We start from the raw sequence: 16,315 nt of genomic DNA on the forward strand, positions 1-16,315 counted from the left end.
CTCCCCTTCCCTAACAAGCTTCCCCTCTCTAATAAGCTCTCCCTCTCTTATTATCTTTCCTCCTAGGCAGGTTCCCCTCTCCGGCTATAAGCCCCTCCCTCTAGCAAGCTCCCCTTCTCCAAAAAGTTCCTCTTCTCTAATTAGCTCCTCCTCTCTGATTATCTCCCCTCCATAGTAAGTACCCCTATTTGGCTATGAGACCCTCCCTCTAACAAGCTCCCCCTCTCTAATTATCTCCCCCTCCTCAGTAGGTACCCCTATTTGGCTATGAGACCCTTCCTCTAACAAGCTCCCCCTCTCTAATTATCTCCCCCTCCTCAGTAGGTACCCCTATTTGGCTATGAGACCCTCCCTCTAACAAGCTCCCCCTCTCTAATTATCTCCCCTCCTCAGTAAGGATCCCTATTTGGCTATGAGACCCTTCCTCTAACAAGCTCCCCCTCTCTAATTATCTCCCCCCCTCAGTAAGGATCCCCATTTGGCTATGAGACCCTCCCTCTAACAAGCTCCCCCTCTCTAATTATCTCCTCCCCCCTCAGTAAGGATACCTATTTGGCTATGAGACCCTCCCTCTAACAAGCTCCCCCTCTCTAATTATCTCCCCTCCTCAGTAAGGATCCCTATTTGGCTATGAGACCCTCCCTCTAACAAGCTCCCCCTCTCTAGTTACCTCCCCCTCCTCAGTAGGTACCCCTATTTGGCTATGAGACCCTCCCTCTAACAAGCTCCCCCTCTCTAATTATCTCCCCTAATTAGTAAGTGCCCCTCTCTGATAAGCCCCTCCCTCATATTCTCCTCTCAGTAATAGGCTTCCCCCTCCCTCTCGTTAGAACGTCTCCAACATTTACACCATAGAATCTAAAGAACAACAAGCATCATCAAAGTGAACTCACAAAAATTCTCGGTGTGGTTGAAAACAATCTGTGTCCTGTAGTTTGACACTGAGGCACCTATGTACATGCTTAGAGCCTTCCCTGTCCTTTTTAGGCACTAACACCAGCATTTTCCAGGCTTTTAGCAAGTGAGCCTTACGAAATCCATGCGAAATAGTGAACAGTATGCACGACTACGACAGCAAGGCGAAAAACGTCGGAGGCTTGGGTCGAGTGGCTCATTACATGAACAGACTCAAGCCTCTCTCGTTTTTCCACCCCTCCGCCACCATGGCGCCATTTTTTATCGCGCTGCGTTTAACTTACTAAATGTTTGGAACATGCTACACTAACATAAGATGAAATAAAACCACTAGCTTTAAAGTAAGCATTTGCTGTTGGAAAAATATATATCAAGTGAAAATGAGTGTAATACAAGGTCATTATTTTTTCGTCCGACCTTACGGGGAAAAAGAACACCCTCTAACTCAAAAGTCCCTTAGATTACTGTCACTGGGATATTAAAACGTAAAAGCATCCGGTCAAGTCTTTAAATTTGCCGTAGCTCATTTCAGGTCAAGATTTGATAAATCCCTGGCAACAACAAAAAATAAGAAAATCAGTCATGTTTAATATGTTGACAAGCAGCAAAGGCAATTTTAGAGTTAGTCTACAAAACAGACATTATTTCTTTTCATTGTTTTTAAGCGATTCTTTCGGTCTGAAGATGATTAGAGCTAGGAGAGCCATAGGATCGAGATACGTCGGAGAGGAAGAACGCAAGGAGGGGCGAAAGGGCGGACGCGTGGCCCATTTATTACGTGCGAGAATAGGAGAGCATGATTTGTGACTCGAGAGGAGAATAGCCTGGCTCTTTTATTCCACGCTAGAGGAGGAGCGTTCCTCGCGTTTCCTACGCGTTCGCCAGAATCGCTTTTATCTTCACTCGCCCAAAAAAAAAGCAATGTAAGTGTGGACTCAATTTTACCTGCTTGAATTCTGTATATATTTTTTTTGTTTGAAGGTTATGCCAGTTTATTGGCGAGTCTCATGGAAAAATTCCAAAGGAAAACGAATTGAATGCGAGGAGAATTACCACAGCTACCTTACAGGCACTTTTCACCACGTGAATTTCTTTGGTAAACCTGAGTAGCATAAAACCATGTCTTTCTTGCAAGATCTCGCATTTTCTGCCTTATATAATGAGTCCTTTGCCGGGTTCCTGGAGAGCTGGGTGCAAGCGATTTGAAGCAATGCACGCGAACACACGTATAAAAAATTGCTCCTCCCGTGTTTGTATCGCCTCACGCGAGTACAATGCGTTGCCTGTGCATTTGAATTAACAAAAACTAACGTAGCCCTTTTATCTCATTAAACAGACTCTCGTTTGCGTGGATACTCAGTCACTGAACTTTTCCGATAAATATTGGAGAAACTCTGACGAATTTGACCCCAGTCGCTTCGCGAACGGCGCAAGACCAGTACTAGGCTCTCTCTTCCACTTTGGTACGGGTCCAAGGAAATGCTTGAATTACCCGTATGCCCAGGCAATCACCCGCATAATTGTTGCTTCTGTTTTACAGAGGTACACTCTTCAACTTGCCAATCCTGACGCTGCAAGGCGTGTGAATACCAAAGGAATGACTTTCTTCCCACCTTTTCTTTGTCCAGAGATAATATTCAACGATAGACTTAAAAACAACGCTTGAACTTAAAAGTGGTGTCCATTTCACGGACGGTTAGATTTCTTCCCCCGAATGATTTGATTCTCTTTATAGTCTGTCAAATATTCTTGAATTGTTAATAAGAGCGCTTTTCGATTGAATGTTATTAAAACGGCCAATCACAAGAAAGGAAGATACCCTTAGGTGCCAAAACTCCAAGTACAAACGAACAAACAGCCTAAAACGCGGGAAAACGAGGACGACCAAGACGTGATTAGTTTTACCTTTGGATCCGATTGGTTGAGTGAGTAGCTTGACTTTTCTGAACCAATCACAGAGAAAAGAAAAGCAAAACCACTGCTATCTCGGATTGCTTTCGACATTCAATTCCCAAATCACTTTTTAAAAAAGTTGTTATATCAAACACGTACAGTATACCTCCTAGTTGATATATTCCTATTGCCATCACCTTCATATTTAACGATATGGGAGCTGTATGAAGAAATTTTGTGTTAGTGATTTCTTTGGGGGCAGGGGAGCGAAGGTGTTTCGTTACAAAATCGATGGAGATAAATAGCTGTTTTATTCGATAGAACTTTAAATCACTGAGCTCAGTTAGCCAATGAACTATTGAGATAACAAAACTATATTTTTACAATCATAGACAGATCTGCTAATTGGGCTTTGGGAGAAATAGGTTTCAAAAGTCTTTTTCTATCATTTTCATGATCGGATATTGCGTCAAGATTTTAGAAAACGTTTCGCCTGTTTAGCGAATGTAAACTTTCAGCACACTCACCTCCTCCCTCCTCTCTTTAAAGAGGAAAATGAAAAGTAAAAGTTGAAAGAACCACTTTCCTTTTATTGGGGTGACTAGGATCCTAAGAGGCCTGGGGAACAGAGCTGCAAGGTAAAGGTGCGATCATCGGCAAGTGAAACGAAACCCTTAAATTAGCATTTCGTTTTAATAAAGATCACAAGGTTTCGGCATTATTCTTATTTAAAATATCCCCAATTCCTCTGTTGTTTTATAATAATCAACAATTCTAGTTTTTCTAAAGTGCCACCAATAATTCTTCAAGAAGAGTCTCTGTTCCCAGGTGCTTTTCTCGCGTGGGGAAACGCGGATTCACGTACGAAAGCTCCACAAGCCCTTGCGTTCGCAATCGATATTGTCCCGTGTTCTGGCAGTGGACGATGATCCGACAAAATGTGAGTCCGGAAAACTGAGCAAAGGAAAGGAGGTTCTCGCGTTTAAGCCTGCAGTAGATCGTTTGGAAAAGAAGGCAAGGAATCTCCGCTTGCGTTTTATTGCCTTGTAATCAATATTTAGCAATTGTAAACAAAAATTAATTTGCAGCGCGTAGCACAAGCAGTTTGAGCATCTTTTGTAATATTGTTCCAAACTCTGCAACTCAGCGAGTGCTGTAAGGCATGCATTTCAATAATTTGGGACACGTTATCAGAGAATTTTCCAAGTAAAGCGCCTTTCTCTTTTCATTTCAGCGGAAGCAGAGATTATACGAAATACAAAAGTTTATCAATTAATCTTAAGTCGACATCTTCTGTCAATGAACGGCTGGTTATTTCAACAACTTACAAGACTACAATGGAAAGTGCCATATCCACTCGTTAAGTCATTTCAGAACGGTTGGAAAACTTGTCTGTCAAATGCAATTAGTTAAGCATCTCTACCGCTTCAAAATGTCGGATATTTTAAACCTCGGGTGAGTTAACAACAATATAAACAACAACAGCATCTCTTAACTGGTTGATCACAGACTTACACAGACGTAGGCTCATTGTCTTGAAGAAAATATCGCATTTCTCGTTCACTTGCTGCTTGTGTATTTGGTTACTGCCTTCGTGCCTTCGCTGAGTGCGTGCTTAGCAAGTTCACCTGGCAGAAGCAGCCGTACAGCAGTTTGGATTTCGCGGGAACTCATTGTCGACTTCTTAGCGTACTTTGTCAGGCGAAAGGCCTCCATAGCTATGCGCTCGAAAATGTCGCTAACGAACGAGTTCATGATACCCATGGCTTTGGTTGTAATTCCAGTATCTGGATGAACTTGCTTCAACACTTTGTAGATGTAAAGTGAATAACTTTCCTTTCTCCTCACTTTCTTTTTCTTCTTATCGACTGCAACACCAGATTTCACTGTACCAGCTTTCTTCTCTGCTGTAACATCACGAGAGGGTTTACGTAATTTCGCCATAACTTCACAAAGACTCACCCTCTGCTACATCACAGTATTCGATGAAACACAATGTAAAGTTGTAAGCTTCGCAACATAAAACTGCTTCTGGCGCCAATGATAAGAGTATGCATTGAGGATGTATCATATTTCAACAAGAGATCAAAATCCTCGTTCTCTGATTGGTCAATTGTGGAAGTTGAACTCCAAAGGTTACCAGGTTAACTTGAATATTGTGATTGGTGGATTCCGATCCGAGCTACCAACGAAGCTATTACTTAAGACACTTTGACAACTTCCACTTTTCAGAAATCGAATAGATGTGAAAAACGAAAAAATACCTTGCCCATTCGGCCCCGACCACACCAAGCGTTTTCAAAAGAGTCTGTCTTTGTCTCTAACAAAAGGAAGGAAAATATTTTTTGTCACACTAGTGATCTGTTTTCCTCTCTACTGCGCACAATAACGTGTTTTTATCTGCAAACGCGTACATTTCGATGTACTTGCAATTATCCTCAACATTAAAACCTGAAAACACAAAGAGAAATATATAGTAAGAGTATACATAGGATGCATTTTTTGCTCAACGGTTTCAAAAGTCTCTGTTTTCACTTGTCTTCACACACAACGGAGCGTTTTCAGAATGCTTCACTTTTAAACCTGTTAACAAAAGTCTCCGTGTTCATCACCATTTACGGGCGTTCTGGTACAGTTGATAAGCAAAAACGCAAAAAAACTATGCCATTTCAAACTAAAACGCCTCATTAGTGTACATGTGCAACTTTAACTAGCTAGTTTTAGCTTAGGCCATTGTCACTTCTATGTACACTCTACAAAAGAACTCATTAAGCGTCTTTTAATTCAAAACTTCAACATCCCCGCCGGGGCGACCCCACGAGTATTTGAACTTTTGAAGATTGCTTCGTTTAAATTTCCGCCTCCCTTACTCCCCCCCCCCCCCCCGGACAAAATTTCGTTCAAATGTTCCACTCAAGCACAACTTTCTATTCAAGAATTCTTTGATTGTTCAACAAATGTTGAAAGATATGACGGTAAAGTCTAGGTCTGGTCGATTGGAGTGTATTCACGTGAGCACAGCGAGTCAGTAAAACAATACGCCAGAATCGTAATATCTTCTCTTGAAGTTGCCAGGTATGACTGCTTACCCCACCGTTTTTCCCTAACGTTTCAACCACCTCTGTTCAGCGTAGAAAATTAAAAAGAAAAGTAATTTTTAACTCGTGTTTGAACCTGTAATTTTTTTAAACTTTTTCGCTTTCAGCTATTCTGTATCATTATTGTCCTCTGGCTGAAAATACACGACGTCGTTTTCTGATATTTTCTGTTATTTATTTCGGTAACCTCTGGTGTAACTGCATATGATGTGGATTTCTTCGAGAAAACGTGAGATAATACCTAGATTTCATTTCCACATCACAGAAATCAATTCCAAACATCAATCAAGTTTTCTCTTTAGTTTAGAAGTTGAGTTGACGTAATGTTATTGGCTATATTAAATATGTTGAAAAATTTTCGATGGTATTTCCTCGTGTTTGCCATTAAATGAATTTACTGGAAGTTGGAGTTGTTGCAACATCTTAACATGAAATGCAACAATAACTTTTATGTAAATATAAAAAGGTTTTCAGTCATTTGACTATTTCCTGGCAAGTCTTTGTATAATATTCCGACACAACCATTTTCCACAACTTGTAAACACCATTACAAAATAATTAATCAGGGGGTGGAAAATTTGTGGCATATGTCATGCTTGAAATGCCATGTCCATAATAAGTGAACAAGATTTAAGAGGGTGTATTTGGGAATAGGCTCCCTTGTCTGTATCATTAATTTGCTTGTTGCTCCTGTTGGCAATCTTTTGATGAGGTTGGGCTGTCAGGGCAAAGGAACTGAGGAATTTAGTAGGCAGTAACTTTTTTCAACCCTGGAAACTATCATTGTGAAAGCCACACTAGTGCCTGGTAATTCATTCTTATTCTGATAAACTAGTTTTCAGAAGGATACCATATTTTATTATATAAATTTGATGCATAGGCTGTGCACAAAACTTTAATTTGACTGAAATTTTGTAGCCAATACCACTCCCTACATGTAATAAAATGTTAGGAGGATCAGAGGGAAAAAATGATATGCCATACATCTGCAAGATTTCATGTCATTATTTTTATTACATGAATATTAACTGATACTAAGGGATCTAAGAATAAAATTATTCAAAAGAAAAGAAAATTTGGTTGAAAAATTAGAATTCAGCATAGACTGGATAAAGAAGATTCTTAGAAAAAGAAATGTGTACCAATGAAAAAGCTAAGCAAACCTTTTTGCCTGTACCTTTAGGGCACATAGTAAAGTCATTCAAAGTAGTCATAATCCTGGGTTTTATATGTTGAAACCACATGCAGATTCCCTCTAAACCTGTGGTTCAAGCCTAAGATGACTTTGAAATATTGATGCACACTTCAAAAGGAGAACAAATAAATTTCAAGTTTCTATTTATTCAGTTTACTTCTTGGTTAGTGAGGTAAAATTGAGTCAAACATTCATACCACAACAGGTTCAAGAAATTTCCACAACTAATTTGTGAGGTTAGCCTACCTGGAACAATCACCTTCATGCACAAATTAAACCAGGTTTGTAATGATAATGCCCAAAAGAACTATCTGTGGTAAGAGAGTAGGCTTTCCTTTCTTCATTTAAAGTAATACTGAGGTTATCATCTTTCCACAAGCTCAGTGGAAATTGAGAGTGAATGAGACTGATAGTGACTATGTTATTTGGATAAATATCCAAAAGAGGATAAAAAGTAAGATATGGTCTGCACAATCCTCTTATTTTAATTTTTTAACCTATGAAGCTAAGGCATTTATATTCTTGCTTTATGCATTATATGGACGTCAATTAATTTAACACTTTAACTCCCAGAAGTGATTAACATAAAACTTCTCCCTACAATATCCATACATTCTTCAGCAAACAGGTAATGAGAATATTCAAACTTATCAGGTAGAAGCTGCTATCTTGATCTAGCACCAAGTTCTCATAACTAATTTACATGGAAATGTGTAGCAACTACAGAGGAGAATTAACAATCAGATCTTGGGAGTTAAATTAATTAAATTAAAGGAGGATCCTTGCTTTTCCAGATTCCCACCCTTTAAAACTCACATATCTCATGACCATTTCCAGATATCAATGTTTAGTTTTGGTATGAACATTGGTAAGAAACACTATGTATAATGAAAGCTTGAGCAAGAGTATTAAATGCAATCTGAATTATAATAATATTACATGTTACAATGCGGTAACTTACTCAGCAAAATTATATAATCACACAATTCCAAACAAAGAAAGTCAGGTTATTGAGTCACCCACGAACTTTTGAGGGCTAAAGGTACAGAGAAATAGATAAGGTAAACAGTTACAATTCATGCAAAGTTGAAAGTTTGAAAGCTGAAAGATATACCTTACAATCATCAGACCCTATACATCCTGTCAATTACCACCATAACTTCTCCCAAACGTTCATGCTTACAGAAAATTATTAATTTTTGTTACTAGGTGGTACTGTACTTAAAATACTTCTACTGACACAAATACATTTTTCTAAAGTTATCTCATGCATATGACTGTACAGGTCATGTGGATGGTTCCTGCATGGGGACTGACACTTCAATTGCCCCACCAAACTTTAATAATCAGAATTGCAAGCCATGGTGTATTTGCCAAGTGCTCAAGTTTTCAAATTAGTCACCTAACTGTTACATTGGAGTTCACTCTTTTTTGAGGCTATCTTCAGCTTGATCATCCTGTTACATAAGAAAACACCAAATGTTACTCACATATTCCAATAATTACCTCAATGAAAAGTTATAATTTTTTTTTTAAATAACCTGCTTCCTTTAACCCTTTAACTCCCACATGTAATCAGAAGAGAATTTCTCCTTACAATATCAATACAATATCAAGCAGACAAGTGATGAGAATAAATAAAAATATTAATTAAAGGATTATTGGTTGATTGAATACCAAATTCTCAAAACTAACATCACAAGAATTGTGGCAGTGGCAGTAAGGAGAATTACTAATGAGATCTTGGAAGTTAAAGGGTTAATTGTCTCCAGAAATAGTAAATGGTACTGAAGAGAAAGGAAAAAAGTTCTTGAAACATTCTATGTTAAATGAAACTTTGTTATGAATGTTAACCCTTTAACTGCCATGAGTGACCAAGAAAGAATTTTCCCTTACAATATCAATTGATACAATATCAACCAGATAAGTGATGAGATTAAAGACAAATACTGTATCAATTTGGGGATAATTAGTTGATCCAACACTAAATTCTCTGAACTAACATTGTAAGAATTGTAGGGTTGACAGTAAGGAGAATTACAAATTTGATCTGTGAGTTAAATGGACGATTGGGATGGCAACCAATACAGTATCAACCAGATAAGTAATGAGAATAAAGACAAATATCAACTTGGGGATAATTAGTTGATTCAATACTAAATTCTCTGAACTAACATTATAAGAATTGTATGGTTGACAGTAAGGAGAATTACAAATTTGATCTGGGAGTTATAGGGTTAGATGCAAAGAAATTACACAACTAATATTATAATAATATTTGGTGGCCTAATGCAGCTACTGGTGCGAGAACTGATAATGATGATGAACAAAGGAATTTTTTATTGAATATACAAAAATGCCATTGAAGAAACAAATATGGAAGCAATCCTCCCAGTTAAGAACACTACTTATTAATAAGCAGTTATACTGTTGTGAAAATTAAAGGCCTGAAAAATTTTTCAGGGCTGTATGGAAATTGAACCCATGACCACTGCACTAGCAATATATGTAGATTATTGCTTGAATGTATAATTGTGTTAAGTGCAAGTGCCTAATAAACATTATTCTATGATCTTCTACTCTTCCACCTTGGAGGGTGCCTTGTGTACATAAAAATTGAAGTTCAGTACCTTTAATAGCTTTTTTGGCTACAAAGATCAACAAAGAATGACAGCCACACATAAAAATCTTTGTAAAGACACCTCTACAATGGTAGGTATACGCAACTGACATGTTTGAATGAAGCATGTCAAGTATTAAGTTATGATTGTCAATTTGCTCTTCATTACTTGCAAACAGCTTATTTCTATCAGCTTTGAAAACTTCTGTATCCTTGCTTTCAAAGAAAAGCATTTCCCATAAACATTTAAACATTACAGACATAAGCTACCAGCAGATTTTCTTCACATTTTTTGTGACATGAAAAACTAGAAAATAAGAAAATTTTAACCATTACAATATAATGAAATCTCCCATTTTAACCCTTTTAGTCCCACTAGTGACCGAGATGGAATTTCTCCTTACACTATCAGTATCACATCAAGCAGACAAGTAACAAGAATACAGAAAAATATCAATTAGAGAATAAATGGTTGATCCAATTCCGAATTTTACAAACTAACATCAAATAAATTATATGGCAGATAGTAAGGAGAATTACTTATGAAATCTTGAGAGTTAAAGGAGTAAGACACATATGGTAATCATATGTACCAGAAAGACAGCGGATAAATGTAACATACTCCAGTAAAGTGTTCTTATGTACAATGATCTTTCAAACTCATTGAAATTAAGTTGACTTCATGATTCAGATTTTAGTTAAACAAATGTGTAATATCTCTTAACATGGATGAAAAGAGAATGCCACTTATGAATTTCAAAATAGAAAAAGCCAAAAATTCAAAGATGGAATTTAAAAAAGCTACTAAAATATAGCATATCTATTCACAAAGATTTTAATCATTAGCTAGCACACAAAGATATAAAATAGGCTTTGTGAAAAAATCAGGCCATTGAAATTAAAGATTCATGCGAAGCATATGACATCAACTAGTTTACTGATGTTCTCACCTGAATTCATTCTGGAAAGAGAGCTCTGCAACACTTCTGTTTTATCTTCTCAGTCACTTCAATTAAAACATGAAATTGAATTATTTGCAGGCAAGTTAAGGAGGAATTTAAAGGAATGGATATATGTTACATAAAAGGAAACCTCTTACAATAAAATAAAGCAAAAGCATATTACATGTCTATGCTCCTGAACACAGCTACAATAGGTAACTTTGAGCAATTATCTACTTATGTAAACCGCAAAAGAAAATATCCAAGCAGGTTACAGATTTGGTTCACGAATTGTAAACTGATAATGTGCTAGCAAAACTCCCCAAAATTATGGTGCCGATAGGAATTTATCGTTCATAATCACTTATGAAATTCCAAGATTGCACCTCAATGAATTCAACAGAAAATATCCAGGAAGGTCACAGACACAGTCTCAAAAACTCGAATTCGACAACTGTAAACAACAATTATTTACGCTAACCATGTGCTTACCAGCGTGCTTGTGAGCTCATATTGCCAGGAGCCCGTTTAATTACACGATCACAGTTCGGACGCTTCTTGAAAAATGTGATGACTATCAATTTCAGAGATCGATTCTTCAGTTTCCAACAGTAGGAAAAAATTATCGTATCGCAAGCATGTTAATCATGACCCGAGCATTAGGTACGCCTCGACTGATGTCGAGCGAAGAGAAAGTGGCTCCATGTTTTGTGAGACAAAACATTTCTTTCGAACGAATCGAGTAGAAAGCATGAAAACGTAGCGCTGAAAATTACCATGACCAAACAATGAAATTCACTCCATTTTACCCGTGAATTTGTTTGCACCACACATTTGCGTTCGAGACTTAATATTCTCAAATGTTTGACGGATTCTCACATGACAATGTTGTCAAAATCAAATTACCGCGTCAGACTCAATGCAAACAAGAACATCGCTGACTCAATCTCATTACATTTCAATTTTGGGGAAAGGCTACACTTCGTTCTTAGGGTAAAACAACAAATCTTCAACAGAGCGCGATTTTTTTTAAATATATAACTTAAACCATGCGATAGCTAAGTGAAGAGAGAATAATAGAAACTTGCTCACGCCGTTCGCTATCATTTTAAAACTTTTCAGGCAAGACATAATCCGTAAGTTAACTTATTTTCCCTAAACACCACGACTGTATTAAATATTCCAAAAGATAGGACAAGAATTAATTTTGAGAGTACAAACACTCTGAAATGTTATTCGAGCGATGAACGGGCGCGAGGGTTTTAAAGCGATGAATACGAAAGCCATTCCCTTGCGAAATGGCTTTTGGAATTCCTAGGAATTCCTAGGATTTTCCTAGGAATTCCTAGGAATTTATTCCTAGGAATTCCTAGGAATAAAGGTGTGAATTTTCACGGTAAATTCGGACTGGGAATTCCTAGGAATTCCTAGGAATTCCCAACCATAACAACTCTGGTTCTAAAAACCTAGAAATTCCTAGAAATTCCCAGAAATTCCCAGAAATTCCCAGAAATTCCAAGTTTATAGCCAACAGGACTTGGAATTCCTAGGAATTCCTAGGAATTCCTAGGAATTCCAACTCAGAGAACCAATGACTTTCCCTGAAAAGCTGTAAATCTAAAAATTCCTAGGAATTTCTGGGAATTTCTGGGAATTTTTGGGAATTTTTAGGAATATTTAAGAATTACTGGGAATTTTAAGCAAAAATTTGAGGCTAATGATATAAAATAAATACTTTAAATTAAAAAAACCCAGCTAAAATTCAAGTATTCAATGAAATTTATTTAGAAGCTTAATTTAAGGCTTACATGTAAAATATTTTTGATTAATTATTAACATCAATGTGTGGTAATATTAGGATGGAATTTGATTTATTTTTCTTTTCTTGAAAACTTCATATGGATTAATCCTCAATTACAGCTTTTCATATAAAATAGTTCTAATCAATCATTAAATTTGGTTTGACACAAATTGTGAATAAAATCTGTTGATTCTTTTCCATAAAATACAATATCTTAAGTTATATTTGAAAACCAAGCACTCTTGGGAGTGAGGGGGCTAATTACAGACAAATAAAATTGATTTTTTGATTAAAATCTTGTTTTAACTGTAACAATAAATTAAAATGAAGTTATCCTAAACTGCAAACTTAGCTGCTGTTTGTATTGTTTGTATTTTTTTTCCTGGGCTCACAATGAGTTGGCCTTGAATGAGGTTGTCAACAAGAACCTTGACCATTTTGTATCTGGATTCCTTGACATCTGAATTTGAAAAAAAATAATATATTAAAATACGTATATTTAAAGCTCAGACCAGGCTTTTAAGATGGCTATGAGGAAAAGGGTATTCATTGGATTCTCAAATTGAGAAATCTCTGTTATATTGAGTGACTTTCATATTGGAGTTAGTACATCTCTCTCATGGATTTTACTAAAAAAGGGCTGAATACATTATTTTTTACCAAGGAGGGCTTCTTTATGTACTAAGGTTTGTTTAATAACAGTTCCTATTTTGAATCTTGAATGTTCCCAAACGTGACTAGAGGAATCTTGAAACCTTACTGATAGGTTTATTTCATTGTAAAGCATAATAAGCTTAAGAAACTGCGGCATGCAAGTGACCGATTCGATTCTCAGAATTATTCTAGTTTCAGTTGCGCCGAGCGTTATGTAAGCTTAATTCAACCCGCTACATCTATTCTTTTATAAGATTTTGATCACGTAACGAATATCGCAATTTTTACTCACCACAAACTTTCAAAATCGTAGCTTTACAGACGGCCATTCGACCCTTGTTTGTACCAGTCAACATGTCAACTGTTGTCCCTTCTTTTAACTCCACGGCGCCAACGACTTTCTTTTCTTTTACAACACTCACGCTATTCTCGTTTTCCCATTGAACCACAATAAAAGCTATCTTTAGAAATGTTATATTAAGCAAAACAGTTGAGAAAAGCGATCAACCGATGAAAAGTACATTCAAAGATGAGCGCCAAATGGAGTCTTCTTTGTTTCCGATCACGGGCATGATCACGTGGATCTTTTAGGACTTGTCATTGGCTAGCAGAGTGAATCCGCTGACTTGCCGATTGCAGTGTTAGGAGAAGTGCCCAACTATATTCTGACTTCTCCGACCGGTTCTCTGCTTCTAGAAGATGGATAGCTTGGTGATATAAATAAAGATGTGAGCTCACTCTATGTAGAAATAATCGACAAGAATCGATCGTATTACAAATGCTCGTTTTGTGGCCGAAAGTTGTCGAGGAAACAAAGACTCGAAACTCACTTGAGTTGTGTTAATGGCAAAGGTGAGAAATAACACAAGCCAATCACAGTTTTGAATGCGACTACAAATCGTCTTTTACCCTCATATTTATAAAAGAAGGATACCACATTCGGAAGTATAAGAGATACATAGATGATCCCAGTGTACCAGTACCTAAATCTACAAAGCTTGACCGTAGAAAGCGTTCAGCAACACGTTCCAACACCGCCATCTCGATTCCTCAGTCAGTCGTTTCCACTGAACTTAAAGCAGTATTGACAACAGAGTAGAGTGCGTCTTACAAAGGAGAAACATTTGTACAAGAGACAGAAGTAGCTATATGCGATTACAGAGGTGCGTTGGAACTCTGGTCCACAAATAGTTATGCACTGCCCGAAGTATAAAACAATTTTGTTGATAGCTGACAGACAGAAGAACAACAAGAAAAACTTAAGAGCTGTTATTATTGAAGTGTGACTAGCACTTTTCATTTTTATATAAAGAAGGACTTGTAATTTGCACCAAAAATAAAAAGATGTAATGTTTTTTGGGAGATCAGTGATTGGGACATTTAAGAAATTAAGTTATGAAAGGAAACTTAGTTGGTATTTCTCACTACTAACAAGTCTTGTTGACAAATATTTTCAGATCAGAGTTTCAAAGTAAATTGAAGACGTCATATAAAAGGTGTTTTTCCTCAAAGGGAACATTGACTACCTCTGTCTTGTCTGCATGCCAAATGTTTGCAAAGTGTGTGGATGATCCACAAGTATTGGAACTCTTACAAAAATGTTTTGTAAGAATAAAAACAGCAAAACAAATTACAGCAATTAGTCATGAAAATAGAGCAAAACACTGAAAAAAAAGGAGCAACAACAATCATGAAAAAAGAAAGATTAATTAGGTGTTGAATTTGTTTGTCTAAGGCATGAAATTTCTACTAAAAGTATTGTCAACAAAAAGTCTCTGACAGAGTTGGAGGCAACTGAGCTTGACTGTTCCAAGATTTTCTAACAAAGGCAACCAGTAATGTAGGTTAGGGAAGTAAGATAACAATGTTATTATTGTTAATTATTGTGGAAGTTGGCAATTTCCATTTAACATAACTGACAGCTGGTTCATGAGAAAATCCATATTAATGTAAAGATTTACTAAAACTTAGTTTGAGTAATAAATTTCATGATCTTTAAGTTATAAACATGTACATGTATGTATATCTCTTGGTAAGTTTTGTATAGCATACCTTTTATTGAGCCAAAGTTTTAAGCCTCTGAAATTACTCTTTTTCTTAAAACCTTCACATTCAAGGTATTGAGAATTTTTTAGAATTTATGTGGACCTCAGGGTATTAAAATTGCCTCAAATTCAATTCCCAGAAATTCCCAAGAGTTCCACACTTCTTAAATTATAGGTAGTTTGTAAAGCTGAGAATTCCTAGGAATTCCTAGGGATTCCAAGTCCTCACAAAACTGGAGTCTTCCTTTCCCAGAAATTCCCAGTAATTCCAAGCTTTTTAAATCAGAGCTAATTTGCATAGTTGGGAATTTTTGAGAATTCCTAGGAATTCCTAGGAATTCCCAGAAAACTGGGAATTCAGTTTGCAAGGGTCATTTGCATAATTGGGAATTTTTGAGAATTCCTAGGAATTCCTAGGAATTCCCAGAAAACTGGGAATTCAGTTCGCAAGGGTTGTTTCACCGAAACGTGATTTGAATCATAAACTGAAGCTAGTATCAAACGAAGATTGGGAAAAAAAGGTTTGAATTTTTCTGAGCCTCGCGCTGCGAGCTCCGCTAATATTCTTGTTACAATCTCTTGAAAAGAACTCACGAAAGTGGTATATTCTTCGTGACATTGTCTCCATTTGTTTCCAAAAGAAAACAAATGTTTACATTATTGTTTTGAAAAGGATATAGTGCGAAATGTGATCTTGCCAAATGTGTGTCCTCAACCAGTGCGCCGTGCTGTGTGCCTTTACGGTTGGATACTTTTCTGTTGCCATTGCAAACGTCTTGTGTCTTATTCTTTTTAAGTCTGATGCTTGACTTGACGCTTGTCAAATCATTATTCAAAGGAAAAAAACCGCAAACTGATACCCAATTTGTGGAATAATACCTTCTTTGAAAGAGCAACATACTACAATTTGCTGTAGGATGTTGTTAGAAATTGGGTAGCCTGACGATTATTACAAATTATAAAGTAATTCAAATAGTACGCGCGCTCTGATTGGCCATAAAGCCATTTTACATGAGCGTAAGTAAACACGGTTTTCGTTCCTCTTTCATTAGTTATTTTATAAAAGAAATGTAAAATGGTTTCCGTGTTTACATAGCCTGATGTAAACACGCGGGAGGTTGGGAGAACACTCGATAAGCTGGAAACCACTCCG

The 16,315-nt window shown here is 36.9% G+C and overlaps 1 protein-coding gene and 1 long non-coding RNA gene across 2 annotated transcripts in view; both read right to left on the minus strand.

The window, feature by feature from the left end:
- LOC131785895 (cleavage stimulation factor subunit 1) overlaps positions 1-16,315 on the minus strand; it is a 47,845-nt gene that overhangs the window by 840 nt on the left and 30,690 nt on the right. The window lies entirely within an intron of this gene.
- Positions 7,016-11,498, minus strand: LOC131799911 (uncharacterized). The gene is made up of 3 exons (XR_010718790.1): positions 11,155-11,498; positions 10,672-10,727; positions 7,016-8,558 (listed from the first exon to the last, which is right to left on the minus strand). It is a non-coding gene; the product is annotated as an uncharacterized lncRNA (long non-coding RNA).

Source organism: Pocillopora verrucosa, chromosome 9 (genome assembly GCF_036669915.1).
Source record: "Pocillopora verrucosa isolate sample1 chromosome 9, ASM3666991v2, whole genome shotgun sequence".
Taxonomy (NCBI): domain Eukaryota; kingdom Metazoa; phylum Cnidaria; class Anthozoa; order Scleractinia; family Pocilloporidae; genus Pocillopora; species Pocillopora verrucosa.